General features: G+C 44.2%; 1 pseudogene; it reads right to left on the reverse strand.

The window, feature by feature from the left end:
* Positions 1 to 13,206: 13,206 nt before the first annotated feature.
* On the reverse strand, positions 13,207 to 14,718 carry LOC102969523 (annotated as a pseudogene).
* Positions 14,719 to 17,207: the final 2,489 nt, after the last annotated feature.

Here is a 17,207-nt window from a genome sequence, read left to right on the forward strand (position 1 = left end):
GTGTGTGTGTCCAACTTCTTTTACTCGGTGTGTTCATTCGGGGATCCAGCCATGTTGTTGCACGTAGCAATAGTGTGTCTCAGGTCTCTGCGGAGCACTGTTCTATTATATGGACATGCTGTCAGCTGCTTGTGCCTTCCTCTCGTGATGAACATCCGGCTTGTTTCCAGTTTTTGCTTGTTACCTAAAACACTGAAATGTACATATGTGTCCAAATCTTTGTCTGGACATATGCTTTCATTCCTCTTAAATAAATAACAAGAAATAGAATGGCTAGATCATATGGTAGGTGTATTTTCATCTTTTTAAGAAACTGTCAGCCGACTTTAGCTCAGGTCATGATCTTACAGTTTGCGAGTTCGAGCCCTGCATGGGACTCTGCACTGACAGCACAGAGACTGCTTGGGATTCTCTCTCTCCTGCCCTCGCTGCCCCTCCCCCACCTGTGCGCACGCTCTCTCTCTCTCTCTCTCTCTTAAAATAAAAACTTAAAAAAAAACTGTCAAAATGTATTTCCAAATTGAGTGTAACATTTACCTTCCCAATGGCAGTGAATGAGAGTTCCAGTCCTCTGTATCCTCATCAACTCCCAGACTTTTAAACATTGGACATTCTGATAAGGGTGTGCAGCTTTATTTTGCATTTTCCTAGTGACTGATTCTACGGGGTATCATTTCATGCATAAATCTGCCACTCATATGTCTTCTTTGGTCCATTCAAATCTTTTGCCCAATTTTAAATTGGGCTATTTTTCTTATACTTGTGCTTTTGAGATTCGCCACATATTCTGGATGCTATGGTTCATCTTTTCATTATCTTAACTTTCTTAAGAGTAGAAATCATTTTTGATGATGTGTACTTTATCAATTTTTCATTTGCCTAATCCATGGTCACAAATATTTTCTCCTCTGTTATTTCTTCTAGGAGTTTTACAGTTATCATTTTATATTACATGATATTTAGATTTATCAATTTTGAATTAATTTATATATTTTATATATAGAGAGAGAAAGATACATATCAAGGTTAATTTTTCTTTCATATGGATACATGAAGCACCATTATCTAGCACCATTGGTTGTAAAGACTATTCTGTCTCCACTGAATTGCCCTTTCCATTTGAAAATTTGAAGAAAACAAATGACCATATGTGTGTGGATCTATTTCCATTCTTCTCCATTGATCAGTTCGTTTATTGTTATGGACTGTTCTGTATTGATTGCTCTAGCTTTACAATATGCCTTGAAGTCAAATAGTATAAGTCACCCAACTTTGTTCCTTTCCAAAGCTTTTTTTTAATTGTCTACATATTTTGTATTTCCTTATAAACTATATCATCAGCTTAGTAATTTCTACCAAAAAAAGTCCACTGGGACTGCATTGAATCTATGGAGCAATTTTAGGATAACTGACATTCCGAACTATTACTGTACATCCACCACTATCCCAATAGACAAGGCTATTGAGTCTCCTGACCCAGGAACATGGTATATATCTCCATTTGTCTAGATGTTTACTTTCTCTTAGCAATATCTTGACATTTTCAATGAACTGATCCTACACGTCTTCTCAAAGATGAATCCCAAAATATTTCATATTTTTGTTAGTATTATAAGTGGTCTTTAAAAATTTTTCGTAAATAAACAATTAAAAAAATTGTAATCTCCAATTGTTTGTTGCTACTGTATGGGGATGTAACTGATTTTCTGTATATTGATCTTGTATCCTGCAAGTTTACTAAATGCACATATTAGTTCTAAACACATTTTTTGTGGATTTCCTAGGATTTTCAACATAGGCATGTCATTAGTGAATTGACAGATAATCACTTCTTCCTTTCAAATCGGAATACCTTTTGTATCTCTTTTGTCCTTATTGCACTGGCTAGAACTTCCTGTAGGGTACTGAATACATGTGGTTAAATATACATTCCTGTTTTGTCCTTTACCATTAAGAGGTTAGATGTAGGTTTCTCATACATACACTGTATCTAGTTGATGAAGTGCCCTTCTGAGTTTGTTGGAACACTTTATCGTGGATGGGTGGATGGATTTCTAAATGTTTTTTTCTATCTGTTGAGATGATCATATATTTTCTCTTAGACTCTTGATATATTTACTTTCATTGGTCAATTTTATTTTTTTTAAATTTTTTTTTCAACGTTTTTAATTTATTTTTGGGACAGAGAGAGACAGAGCATGAACGGGGGAGGGGCAGAGAGAGAGGGAGACACAGAATCAGAAACAGGCTCCAGGCTCCGAGCCATCAGCCCAGAGCCTGACGCGGGGCTCGAACTCACAGACCGCGAGATCGTGACCTGGCTGAAGTCGGACGCTTAACCGACTGCGCCACCCAGGCGCCCCTCATTGGTCAATTTTAAAATGCTAAACCAAATTTGAGTTCTCGGGAAAAACTCAAGGTCTCTGGCCCCTTTAAATGGCCCCAGGATACAGGCATTGGCACGCTATCTCCAGAAACTGAATTCCTACCTCCCCAGAGCCCCCTCACCCTCTCCTTTCCAACTCTGAACCTCAGCTCCTGGTTTTCTCCTGGTCTTCTTCACGGGCAATGTGCCTTAGACCTACTTTCCCAGCTTTTAGCTCAGCTTACCTTCCAGGACAACACCTTCCAGTATTTGCGTTCTGGCTGAGCACATTAGAATTTGGGCCAGAAGCACCCACCTCAGGCTTTGTGGGACCAACTAGGTTGTCCCTCCTGCTCCAGCCTCTCAGCGGAGTGGCATACAATTTCATAAATTATTTTGTCAATGACAAATGAGATCTTTATTCAACTGTAATTTTTTAGTTCACCCTTTATAACACAGAAGAGAAAACCACAAATAAAAATAAGATATATAGTCAAGTACATATATGATTATGGATACAAATACACACATTAATATAATAATTATATAATAATTATGTAAATTAAGCATAAAGTAAATTAATGTAAATAGGCACATTACTCAGAAACCATGAATACCAAAAATCCAGTCTGTAGTAGAATAGAAAGGAATTTGCTTTATGTCTGTGGTTTCCCTTTTTTAAATAATGGGTGACCATATGGCAGAATAAAATGGATATCTAATAAGGTTCAATATTCCAAGTCCCTGACTATTTGATATGATTTTTGTGCATGTGTGTGCCACTGAGGGATTAGGTCGCTGAATGTAGAAAAATTGTTTCAAATCTCAAAAAAGATTATCAAGTAAAGTGGAAGCTAAGCCAGATAGAGTAAATTACCCGTATGAAATGGCCACACAAGAAGAAAGTTAGGAATTAGCAGCACAACCGATTTTTCCAAATACAAAGACTAATCACCATGGACTGTTACCCACATCGCAAACACCGTGTTGGGAAAGTATGCTTTCAATCGGTTTTTCTGGACCTTAGGACACAGTTCTCCATGGAAACAATGTTTTAAGAATTTGCAGGCTGGTCTTTGAGACCAGTCTCCCCTCTATCTACATGTAGTTAAAATGCTAGCTATTGACAAACAAAAGCACTAAGAAAAATACCACTGTGTTACCAGGAATTTTTAAATATGAAAATGAAAGAAACTACGGAGTAATTTTTTTTTTAAGTGTAAACTCTGTTGGCAATTGAAAAGGAGTCGCTTTTCCCCTCACGAGGCTGAGGAGATGGATAAAGACTGAGCTAATTCTGAAGGACATTTCTGGGTTTTAAAGATCAGTGGCCGGGATGTCTGGGTGGCCCAGTCGGTTGAGCGTCAGGCTTCAGCCTGACAGTTTGTGAGCCCGAGCCCCGCATCGGGTTCTGTGCTGACAGCTCAGAGCCTGGAGCCTGCTTCGGATTCTGTGTCTCCCTCTCTCTCCGCCCCTCCCCTGCTTGTGTTCTGTCTCTCTCTTAAAAAACAAATAAACATCGGGGCGCCTGGGTGGCTCAGTCGGTTGAGCGACCGACTTTGGCTCAGGTTATGATCTCGCGGTCCGCGAGTTCAAACCCCACATCCGGCTCTGTGCTGACAGCTCAGAGCCTGGAGCCTGCTTCTGCTTCTGTGCCTCCCTCTCTCTCTGACCCTCCCCCGTTCATGCTCTGTCTCTCTCTGTCTCAAAAACTCAAAATTAAAAAAAAAATAAACATTAAAAAAAAGATCAGTGGCACTATTTATTGTCATATCATTGCTTGTGAAAACACATGGATTTTTTTTTAACACAGTTGCAATTTTTTCGCTCTTCATCTCTAAGTTAAGGCTTTTTCCCCCCTTACCTTAGAAAGGGAGTGGGGAAAGGGTGGCGATAGATGTTCTCTTGTCTGACAGGGTGGAATAAGTCAAGGTAACAAGAACAGTTAGAGGAAGGAGTGTCTTACAAAAGGAATTGGCAGAGTTGAGGCAGTAAAAGGAGGGGGATGTGATCTTCCGAAGGGAGGAGGAAGAAGAGAAGAGGAAGAAGGAAGGGTGTGACTGAACAGGTGTCCGTGGACGTTGCCAGAGGGAGCTGGGTTGGGGCCGTGAGGAGCCTTCAGAGAGGGCCCCCCAGTGGGGTGTGCGAAGATCACATGCTTATATTCTAAAGCCAGAAGGCCTGGGGCTATATGTATATTTACTTTTTTAAAACTCTATCCACCAAACAATAATTGCATGTAACTACTTGTTTTCAAGGACCAAACGTGAGCAAGGAAATGGGCAAACCTTCAAAAGATCAAGCACTTAATGAATCACAGGATAAATATTTATGCAGATTTTAGGACCCTACTGTTGGCTTCGAGTTTCAAGTGCTTTGATATTAAGGTGCTATCTGAAACGGGATTCACGCTGCCAACCGTGGATTGAGGGCAAGCGAAAGGGCACTATTGAGAATCCTTCCAGCCAGCATTTCTTTCATACCCACCAAGCTAGGGACACGGGTGGTCCCAGACAGAGTCCCGCCCTCGAGGAGCTCAGGGCACATGTGAGCACGCAGCACATACACTCTTAGTTGCCATGCAAAGTGATAAGCGGCATTTAAAAGAGATAATGCACCCAGTGCCGGGGAGGACGGTGGGGAGGGCAGATGGGTTGACAAAGCAAAAGATTCCAGGAAACCTCCTCCAAGATCATGGAGACTCCGACTTGGCCCAGAAGGACCTCCTCTTAGCAATCTGCTGGAGGTCATTATGTTTGCAGCTGCTGTCTCTTGCATTTTCTTCCTCCCTTCCCCCGTGTCTCCTTCAGCCACCCGAGTCTCGGCAAGTGGCAGGGGAAGGGGGAGAAATATGTTTCATCGGTGGAGCCATTTTACATCACAGGACGCTACATCTGCCGATGCTGATAGAGCATCCTCAGTAAAAATAGCTTCAGCTAAAAATACCAAGCCAGCTACAGTGACCCCCAAGCGATTCTGTATCCGTCTTGTCTCAAAGGCTGAGACCAAGCACCGCAGAAAGAATCCACTGCCTCCGATTGTGAACACCAGCTCCATCCTTCCACAAAACAGGTACCCAATAATTAGTATTGTCAGCTGCGGTGAAACAAAAATCACTATTCAGAGATTCTTAGCACAGGAGGCTATAAAGTAAGGCCACTGATTTGGGTGTAACACCCAAGCATCCACAATTTAAAATGAATGAAATTCAATTCGAATTAGTAAAAATGAAATGAATGAAGTTATTTCTTTTGGGAAGAGGCGTCAAGTGCGGTGTGCGGGGGGTGGAAAAAAGGGCAAAGATAATAAAAACAGCTCTATTGGTTGTGTTCAAGCAAGACGAGGAACAACAGGCTGATTAAGGTGCTGGTCTCCACTGGAAGCCGACCTTCCTGGTAAAGAAGCAGAGAAGGGAGGCTGAGAGTTCCTTACACCTCAAATAGATTTAAAAAGAAAAAAAAGAGGGGCCTGCTCCCTTAGATGGTTCTAGAACTAAGCAAATGAGTGAAGAGAATCGGATTGGGACCACGTCCACTGGAGAGATCTTCATCACTGCTATCTGCCATGAAAATGATCATTTTGGGAAAAAGGCACCTGACCAGGAACTCTATTCCTAAAGCCTCCTCCTTTTTTACACACTTAGGAAGCATTAATTGAGCAGCTACCATGTCCTGGGATGTTTGGGGATGTTTTCCTTTACTTTGGGGCAAAATCCCTGAACTTGAGTTCCTCTCCGCGTACTTCTAGGTTAATTAGAATTTTCAGGATATGGCGCATTCAAAGTAACATATAGAAATAAAGTGGATACTGAGAATAAACTGAGGGTTGATGGGGTGGGGGGAGGGGAAAGTGGGTGATGGGCATTGAGGAGGGCACCTGTTGGGATGAGCACTGGGTGTTGTACGGAAACCAATTTGACAATACATTTCATATTAAAAAAAAAAAAAAAAAAGGAAAGGGGCACCTGGGTGGCTCAGTTGGTTAAGCGTCTGACTTCATTTCAGGTCATGATCTCACAGTTTGTGAGTTTGAGCCCCGCGTCAGGCTCTGTGCTGACAGCTCGGAGCCCGGAGCCTGCTTCGGATTCTGTGTCTCCCTCTCTCTCTGCCCCTCCCCTGCCCATGCTCTGTCTTCTCTGTCTCTCAAAAATAAATAAAATGTTAAAAAAAATTATTTTTAAAAAGGAAAAAAAATGAAGTGGGTATTGAGGTTATAAGTATAGATGCCATTACAATTTGTTTTCATTAAAATTCATGTATTGATCTCATCGATGGCGCTTTTAACAAGTGAAAGGGATGCTTTAAACTTAAAAAGAATTTACTAATAAAATAGTATTTTGTCAATTGTGTCTATTGGAGTTCCATGACTGAAGTAGATTGAAAACCACTGATCTATGCCACTGTCCTATACCCGAGAGGAATCCCTTCCAACAGCCCACAGCCATGGTCATCTGTCTTGTCTCTCCAGTGACAACATAGCCCGCTCCGTTTTCAAAAGTTCGACTAGAAATTTTTCTTCTTACCTTTGTTACCTCCCCTTTGGGTTTTTTGCTGACCTTCCCAGGAAATCTCATATAGGCATCTGTTTTTGGTTTTGTTTTCACATTTGTCATTACAGAAATGCAAAATGAGCGACCCCAAAACTTCCAGGTTTAAAACAAAAGCAGTTTCTTATAATTTCATGATTCTGCGGGTTACCTGGTGGGTTTCCTGCTGGTCATACCTGGAGCTGGTTGTGTGTCTGCATTCCGTTGGCTGACGGGCTGGGGGCACCAGCCAGGTGTCTTGGCTCTCCTCCCTATGATCTGTCCACACTGCTGGCTCCGGCTGCTTCACAGCACGTCGATCTCCGTGTAGTTGGGCTTTTCACATGGCAGCTGGCTCCTGAGAGAGAGGGAGCGAGCTGAGGCTGCCAATCTCTTAAATCCTGGGCTCAGAAGACCCAGAATGTCATTTCTGTTGCATTCCGACATGGACAGAAATGAAAACAAGTGAAATAAGGTGCAAGGTCAGTCCAGATTCAAAGCGAGAGGAAATAGATCGCACTTGAATGGGAGAAGCAGCGAGTGTAGGCATCCAAGGAGAGAATATTGGTGACCATATATGCATACAACCAACCAGGTCATAAAAGGCTGTTAATAAGGCTTTTTTTCCCCCCATGTAGGTTCTAATGGCTAGGAGAAGTTTATGGCTATGGTCCTCCAATGTGTTGTCATCCCATAGGTGAACAAACCATTCTTCTAAGACCTTTAAAATCAGATAGGGTCTTTTCCTCGTTGCTAATGTAAGGGAGGCAAAACTTAACCTCTCCCCTTCTGGGGTCTCCAGACATAAGACAGATGAACAGGAGAAAAGCGCATGCATTTATTTTTACATGTACATGGAAGCCTCCACGTACAGACAAAAACCCAAATACTCAAAGAAGTGGCGAAATGTAAATTATTTTATACCAAGCTGAACAAAGGCAGACAATTATGAAAAAGTAATTAAGTCACCTGGGGAAGCCAAAGGAAGAGGAGAATTTATTTCACAAGATCTGTGTGTACAGAATCTTCCCGGCCTCCTCTCTGGTGATAAGAATGTTTCTTTCCTCCTGATACCGAGAGGACATTTTTCGCAGGGGAGTTTTTATCTCTTGCTTCCCGGAAGAAAAGGGGAGGTCAGGGCAACGTTGTTGCTCCCGCTGTTTCTCCGGTGCCTTCAGCTCCAAATAATCCTTATGCCGAAGTGGCATACGTAGGGGTGACATCTTCTGCTCCCCTTCAGCAGTGTAACTTCTACTTGATACCCATTTCCAAATTAGATCAGTTTCAACTGTGCGGAAAATTTGTTGGGCACACGGCCCCTCTCCAGGATGATTGGCACATGCCCCGGAGTTACCCAGCAATCAATTTGTTTTTGCAGGTTGGTCAGGAGCTGAGGTGGTAAAGGGAGCTGAATTCAGCTCTTGTTCCCCTCACTGAGCCCCACAGCCCTGCGTGGGACGGAATCTTCTTGCAGAAATTCTCAGCTACTCCATCTGCTGTGGACACGGCACCCCTGACCTACACAGTGTGCATGTCCAAAGACGCCTGGGCATCTGTCACTTGTCATCAGGCCTTCTCAGCAAGCCCTGGAGGCTTGCTCCTTTTACCATGTTGAAATGCTGCACGACCTACTAGCCTTTTTTACTTACACCTGCCAAGCCCTCCCCTCCTTTTGTAAAAATTTCAATTGGGTAGTTTATTCTTCCTAATCGTTTGCTAAATGTTATCAATGGATTAGAGTAATTCTTTCCACATGTTCTTTTTGTGATACTGAATTGTTCCTATGGGCCCGTTGAGTAATGTCTTCTGCACATGATTTTCTTCCATGTTTTCTATTGTTTCTACTTCTATTCTGCATTAAAAAAAATTTTTTTTAATGGTTTATTCATTTTTGAGAAAGAGAGAGACAGAGCGCAAGTGGCGGGGTGGGGTAGAGGGAGAGGGAGACACATGATCCAAAGCAGGCTCCAGGCTCTGAGCTGTCAGCTCAGAGCCGGATGGGGGGCTCGAACCCGCCAACTGTGAGATCATGACCTGAACCGAAGTCCGCGGCTTAACTGACTGAGCCACCCAGGTGCCCCTATTTCTATTCTGCATTTATTGGAAATAATGGAATAAAGAACGTTCACAAAAGTACCTACATACTAAATGTGAATATAATAAACACACATTAGACTAATGGCTAATGTCAGGGGCAAAACTGTATTCAGACTAAAATGAGGACAGGTAACTGTTACTGCCCTCTGCTGGTGGTGGCCAGGGCTAATGTTTTTGCTCTAAAAATAGTTTTGCTGCTATTCCTGACAACTTGCAAGTTACAAGTTTGTAAGTATCAGAGTTTCCCCAAAGTAACTACAAAGAACAGTCAGTCTTTAGGAGACACCTTGCAGTATGATTCACTGTTTTATAAGCGCTAATTGTCTGCTTTTGGAGTGCTTAAGTATGCACGCTTGCAGTCAATTTGTAAAGTAATTGGGTTTTTGTAAAAATAACTCATAAAATGAGTTGAATGAGCCCTGAAAACCTTAGTTAGCACAGTTAAACTGTCCGAGTCAAATGATAATCTATCCTTTTGTGTGTGTGAGAAAAAAAGAGTCCATAGCGTTTACAGCAAATAATTTTTGGATTAACTTTCCATGCAGAGATGCTTTCCCTGGTTTTATTTGCTTCTTTTGATGCTGCAAGCTAAGTTCATTCTCTCGCCTCATTTTGTGTATAAGTCAGCCTGTATTCACTCTAAAAGAGCCTCTCCACGTATTTCTGGACTAACAATGATGGTCATGAGTGCATCTCCCATGGGAGATATTGCCTTTTCTTCCTTGGGTCCCCATTGAGCCCAGAACTTACGTCAGCCGTAGTGCGTAAGTCCCCTTAGGGACTATCCTGGCTGCCTCATCTTGCTCATGGAGAGACTTCACCAAGGTCTATCTGAATCACCACAGCCCCTACCTGAGTGCTTTAATGCACGCTTAATATATCGTCACCGGAGAAAACAAGCATTTCTAACTATTCCTCACAGCTTTGTGCATCACCACTTGCGCCTCAGTTTTCTGGCTCTGTTTCAGGTCTCTTCTAGGCTCTCCAGCAGCTCTGGAGACGTGGAGGAAGTCAATTTGTGTAATTTGATGATGATTGCTATTTTTAACTTGATCGGAGTGGCTTCATAAATGAGGGCGGCCAGTGGCTGCTCCTTCTAATTGTACTCCCACTGAAATGGCATATTTAAAGGCTTGTATAGAAATAGCATCTCCTACGTCTTGAGCAAGAAGCCAGTGAGACAGCCGGGTGTGGGGTACTGCGCGCCAGGACTGATCTCTCTGTCCCTTCCTGCAATGTGGCTTCGGAGGTGCCCCCACAGGTGGGCTCCACTTCCTTGCTTTCCGAGGGCGCAGAGTGAGTGGGATGACCTCTCAGCTTTCTGCCAGGTCTCCTGGTCTCCGATTCTACTGAGGTTTTACCATATGGAAGAGGCGGGACTTGAGTCTCTGTCTGTCTTCAGACTCCTACTCCAAGGATCTTTCCGCTGCACCAATTAGTTTCTCCTCTTATGTGCTTTATAGAGTCTATCCAATTAGAAACAAATTAGCTTTGAAAGCTTGGTTCTAGCATGCTGACTTAAAGGTATTTTCTACCAGGATTCCATTTCTCGTTTTCTTGATGTTTGACAGCCATCCTTGCTTATTAGTAAGTGTTCCTTTTTCCATCTTAAGTTTTTCCCCTTTCTGTAGTACTCTGCTTTTCCTCTGATTTAATTGCATTCTGCTTCTGCTATCTTTCCCAAGCACTAAATTTCCCTTGAATCAAAAGCTTCTGAATATTTTCCACAAACGTCATGAATATTTTGCTACGTCGTGAATAATTTGTCATCGGAATCACTGGTGGAAATATGATTACAGAGTAAGTGAAATGAAGCTGCCCGAAATAGTTTCCTCGTGTTACTCCCCCATGAAAAGCCTACATTCCGTCTTTCCCCCAACTCCTCTTCCTTTGTTTGAACTCAGCCATGCTAAGGCCTAGTGGTCGAGAAGAGATGTCTGCATTCAGGAGATGCTGGTGGTTGAGAAAGGCTGGGAAGGGAGTGCAATGTGAAATTATGGCAATAACCAGACGAGGCTTTTACAACAGGGCTTGCATCAAAATTGAAGTGTAGGTGCCTGTATGAAGTCAACATGAGGATGTCCAGGAGGCAGTGGTTCTGAGGGTAGGGAATTCTACAGAGATCTTGGTAAGAATGATGAATGTAAGGATGGTAACTGCTGCCGTGGAATCTCACTGGAAGGCTAGGAAAAAAGGGAAAAACAAGGATTGAGGACAGAACCCTAAAGAACTCTGATTCTTGTGGGATGGACAGAGTATGAGACGCCCACAATAGAAGCCTGAGTAGGAGAGTACAAGGAGATAACTGTATTTAACATTCATTCATTCCCTCAACCATACAATGCACTATTTTGAGACCTGGGAATCCAGCAAGGATAAGAGAAACAAGCTTATTTTCCTCAAGTTTGAATCTAGAGGAGCGGTGGCCATTAAACACGTAATTGTCCATTTACTTAATTACTCTCTGGATAAGTACTTTTAAAGGGACATGGAGTTTGCATGAGAGAACATGGCAGGGCAACTGGACCCATTGCAGGGGATTTGGGAAGGTCTTCTTGAAGAAGTGAAGTTTGATCTGACTTCTGAAGGCTGAGTGGGCATTAGCTAGGGGACAGTGAGGTCACCTCAGGCAGACAAAACTGTGTGTGGACAGGAGAATCAAGCAAAGGATGGAAAGACACATAGACTTGAAGGACAGAGATTTGGAGGGAGAGTGCCTTGAGAAAAGCCTGGTGACTTAGAGCACACAGGCTGGAGACTGTTCTCTTTATCTTACGGGAAGTAGGATGCCTTCCCCCTGCCCCCCACCAGGTCTACAATAACTTTATTTTTTTTTTAACTTTTTAATTATATTTTTAAGTTTATTTATTTATTTTTGAGAGAGAAGAAGAGCACACGAGCAGGGGAGGGGCAGAGAGAGAGGGAGAGAGAGAGAGAGAGAGAGAGAGAGAGAGAGAATGAGTGGGGGAGGGGTAGAGAGAGGAGAGAGAGAATTCCAAGCAGGCTCTGCACTGCCAGCACAGAGCCCGACATGGGACTCAATCTCACGAACTGTGAGATCATGACCTGAGCCGAAATCAAGAGTCAGACACCCAACCGACTGAGCCAACCAGGCACCCCAACAGTAACTTTATTTTAACAGAGAAACCAGGCTGCAATAATCTACCGGATTGGAGTAGATGGTGGTTATCTTTCCAAAGGGTGAAGCCTGAGCCCAGCTCACAGCACACAAAGGTTGAAACCAAAGCCCAGATAGCCTCTTTCCTGGTTCTGCCCTGCATCACCTGCTCATGGTGTGAGATGAGAGGCTTCACAACCGCTGAATGAAGTCAGGGGTCCATCGGGGCAGAGGCAACCTCCCAATAGGAGATGAACAATCAGTGAAGAGGATGCTGAAAAACAAGTGCAGCGACCTACTCTCTGCTATTCTCTGATGAGGAAGCTGAGGGTGTGGGGTGAGCCGTAAATTATGTTCTTCATTCTTCAAATAAGTTTACCCTATAGGATGGGGTTGCTGGTCAACCAAGCAGTAGAATAGGGTGGAAATCTAGGCTAGTTCTAGATCTTGGTACCTAAGGAAAAGAATAGTAGTGATAAAGGGGAAGAGAAGAACATGAAAATGTTTAAAGGTATTAAAAAGAAGAGCATTTTTTTTTTCTTAAATAAGACAGGAAACAGCATCTTTTCCTTGCTGCAGACTTGCTGGTTTTCGTGAAAACCATTTCTGGAACAAGGTCTGTTGCTAAGCTTACTCAATCATGGGAGGACACACACAGGGCTGACTGCTCATGTTAGAATGAGATTTTCCCACAATGCCTCCTGTAGGTGCTATTCTCATGCTGGATCCACAGAGGTGCCCCCAACACCATAAGGTGCTCTAGTTAAAGCTTCTGAAATATTGCAATGGCATGATTGGCAGCTTTGGGGGGCGACTATGTCTTTCTTGTACAGGTACACTCTTAGAACAGCTAAAAGATGAGCAGGAGTTTGGTTTTGAGCCACAAAGTTTCAGACACCAGCCACAGATGCCTCTGCCCTATTTCACTACACGTTCTTTTCTGAGAAACACACTCAATGGTTGAGAGTTAAGCACTATGGTTGAAAGAAATGACCAGCTCACCACCATCCACCCTCCTTCTTCTCCGTGTGAATCTCACAATAGCAGAGGCTGTAGACAAGAAGGTGGTCTCTGTTTCCTCTCACCAAGGAAACTCATGACCTAGTGAATGGCGTAGACAAGGTAGTCCATGTTGCCCGGGGCGACCCCTGCCACAGAGTTGCGGCCATCCTTTGTCACGTAGATAGAGAACTCCTTGGTCAGCCTCTCCACCTGTTCAGGCTTTAGTCTTGCGAAACAAAACATGCCATCCGGTCAGTGATGTGCTACCCGTTGTGGGAGGAGCCCTCTTTCTTGTGGTTGACGACCAGCATGCTAATGATGTGGTCAGCCATGCCTTTACTTCCTGCAACCATTGTTTCTGCAGGTCGGGGCTGGTCAGGATGGTTGAGGCAATCTGGGCCCCATCGATTGGCGGGTTGGACTACATGGGACGGATCGAGATCTTCAGGCGTGACTCCACCCTTTTGACTTCGTCAACATCTTTGCCCACCACAGTGAAGGCTCCCACATGCTCACCATATAAGCGCATGTTTTTGGCATAGGATCGGCAGAGACAAACGCAAATGCCCTGTTCGATGAAGTGGCATACAGCCAGGCATCCTTGTTACCATGACTACTGGCAAAGCCTTGGTAGGCCATGTCAAAGAATGCAAAGAGGTTGGTCTTCTTCACCAATGTTGCTATTTCCTTCCACTGCTCACTCCCCCATTCCCGTGGGATTGTGGGCACATGCATGGAGGAGGAGAACACTTTGCTATGGCATTTTTGAATGTCTTCTAGAGCGCCTGTGAAGTCAGAACCACACGTCTTGGGGTCATAGTATCGATAACCATGTAGTTGCAGGCCAGTATCCCTGAAGATGGGTATGTGATTTCCCTAGGATGGTTCAGGCAGAAAGACATCTTGGGTGAACTTAAAATAATCTTTGTAGGAAACCGGCTCCAATCCTCAAGGCCCCCAGTTCCAGAAACGGTCTGCATGGTGACATAGCAGCTACTTTTCAACACTTCGCTGTTCTCACCCAGGACTAGGTCTGCAGATGCCTCAACAAAATTCAGCAAGGATTGCAATGGGCGGGTATTTGCTGTCCAAATTGTTTTTGCAGCAATCTGGGCCTCTGTTTTCCGGACATGAGAGAGCACATAAGGCTCCATTATCATCCCAGTGGGGCCCCAACTCCCAGATTCATCTTTAAAAAATTTTTTTTTAATGTTTTGTTTTATTTTTGAAAGAGAGAGAGAGAGAGACAGAGCATGAACAGGGGACAGGCAGAGAGAGAGGGAGGCACAGAATCCAAAGCAGGCTCCAGGCTCTGAGCTGTCAGCACAGACCCCGACGTGGGGCTTGAACCCACGAACTGCTAGATCATGACCTGACCCGGAGCTGGATACTTAACTGACTGAGCCACCCAAGTGCCCCCCAGATTCATATTTTTGTTCTTGGTGTCTCTCATAAGAGCTTCTGTGACTCCCAGCGTGGGATCTGGGGCCCACATCTCCACATGGGTCCATCAGGAGCTGGCTCTGGCAGAAGCCACGGCAGTGAGGCTGGGTGGAAGGTAGCAGTGACTGTGGACAGGCCGTGGCCGGAGTGTGAGTGCAGCATGGCCATGGTGGAGGCGAGAAGGCAGTGGGAAGATGCAGGACAGAGCAGAGGGCCACAGGTGGATGTCTTTAAGCAGGAGAATAATGCGATCGTATTCTGACTTTAAAAGGCCACTGTGACTGTGGTGTTTCTTTCCTGCAGAAGCTGTGTGTTACACCTCTTTATGAACACGGCCAGTTCCGTGTCATGTGCTACGATTATGTGCTGAATAAATACCTGATAATGATAAACAAGCTAAGAAACAGCGGGCCCAAAACTGGCCTGGGCACACATCATTCTTATACCGTCTTTGCCCCCAATAGCCTTGACATTCTCTAAGCTCTCTTCTTTCTTCTTCAGCCAATATTGGTTGAAGGGAATTGCATTTGTAGAAATATCCTTAGTTTTATGCACTTTGTTAAAATAAACTATTTCTTTCTGCTTACCTTCTGCATAGAAACCGAGTACAATCAGTGATCAATTTCCTTCCTTTATGGCACATTTATTTACTGAGCGCCTACTAGGTTCCAGGCACTACTAGATTTGGCTTTAGAAGGAGCCAAAATCGCCACCACCTCCACCGACAAAAAAAAAAAAAAAAAAAAATCACTTCGATACAAAGCAATAATTATATCTTACCAAAATTCATATGTAGTAATTATTTTGGGGGTACTCTCAAAGTATGTTCCAATAAGAAATAAATTACACATGACAGTTAAGTTTTTAAACCAGTCCAGAAAATCTTATATAACTCCACTGTAGTAACAAAAGAGTTCACTCAGGTCCCTTTTGCGCGTGTGTGTGAGTGTGTGTGTGTGTGTGTGTCTGTGTCTGTCTTGATGATAAAGATGCTTCTTTTCTACATACAGATTTCTAGCTAAAATTTTGAAACAGATGAGGTTTATCTCTGGTTTCCTTTCATGTCCTTTCTATACTGTCACAGTGGTGTCCTCTCTCTAGACCCCCAGGCCTCCCGCCTTCTCCTGCAGCCTGGCCTCAGACCCATTCCCCGGCCCACGCGCAGCCCTGCACGCAGAACCACCCCACTCCCTAGAGATGTCCTGTCTGTTTGGACAGACGCACTCGTGTCACCTGGCATGGAAACCGAATAACTGGCTGGGTGGGGGCGGGCTCAGAGGAAAGGAGGCACAGAGGACGGAGGAATTTATAGTCTGCAGGGAAGACGGACATCAAACGATTACCTAATTATAATTGGGGTGAGTACGAGAAGTTTAGGGTACTATGAGAGCACATAATACAATGAGCCACCAAACCTGGGATTAGGAAACCCTCACTGAGAAAACGGCATTTAAGGTGACTCATGAAGCATGAAATAGAGGTCTTTATGTAACACAGAAAATTCCTATTCTTTCATGTGAAGTCCTCTTTTGTTCCCACCTAAATCCCTGCTTCTCCTATAAATGTCCTGGGCTCCAAAAGCACCGCGCTTATCAGATCAACCCCAGGACGAGTAGACTGACAAGAGGTCAGCTACCTGGTTGGGGAACCCCCGCATGAGCATCCTTGGCCCACGCCTTTCTGACCAAGAGTCAGATTGTGTCAACCAGGGGCTCTAAGTTGTGTGTGTTAAGAAAACAGGCTTAGGGGTTGGGCCAGACTGGGTTCAAATCGTGTACAGCTAAGGAGCTGTACTACTTTGGACGCATCACTGAACCTCTTCAATCTCCAATTTCCTCATCTGTAGCACAGGGAGAAAACACGCCTGCCTTTTATTGCTGTACCAACAGGATGATTTGACAGCAATAAGCAGAAACCCCCGCTTAAACCAGCTCAGACAGTCAGGAGATCTATTATCTCATAGCAGGGACCATGTATCAGGACGCTGGCTGCATTTCTCTGTGATTCTCTTGGTTCATCCCCCCTCCTTCTGTAAGCTTCAACCTCAGGCAAGTAGCAAGATTCCGGAAATTAGACTAAAGTTCATCATGGCCTAGAGAAAGAAAAGAACCTTCTTTCCATGGCTCCTCGTAGGAGTGAGGATACACTGCCAGGACCTCTGGCATACTTCCTTCCCCCTCAAGTTCTGTTGGCCACAATTTGGTCACATGCTCATTCCTAAAAGAGAAACCGTCAAAAGGAATGGAAGCATCCTCAGACAAATCAGAGCCAGCCTTGTGCTGAGCACGAAGTGAATTCTCCTGGGGCACATGGCTGGGTGAGGGGTGGAAAGAAGAAAGGCATCATGGATTCCGGGGAGCGTCTGCTGTAGAATGTGGGAAACGTTCCACGAGAGTCGCACAGGAAGCCCTATTACTGTGCTTGACTTACATAGTTAGTCAGCATTAACTTGGTAAAAGGGCAATGGGGGAAGCTTCTGTAGTTCTACAGAAGCCACAATAACCGGGGCATCCACCTCAACTCAATAGCCTTTGCCGTAACAACCCCTTCCCCAAAACATCCGCTCTACAACAATAGGCCCGGCGGTTGACAGGTACCTGGGGGCAGGAGGGAGTGTGACACTTAGAAAGCCCTCTGTAAAACCCTGTAGTATGTGA

Source organism: Panthera tigris, chromosome B1, assembly GCF_018350195.1.
Source record: "Panthera tigris isolate Pti1 chromosome B1, P.tigris_Pti1_mat1.1, whole genome shotgun sequence".
Lineage (NCBI taxonomy): Eukaryota > Metazoa > Chordata > Mammalia > Carnivora > Felidae > Panthera > Panthera tigris.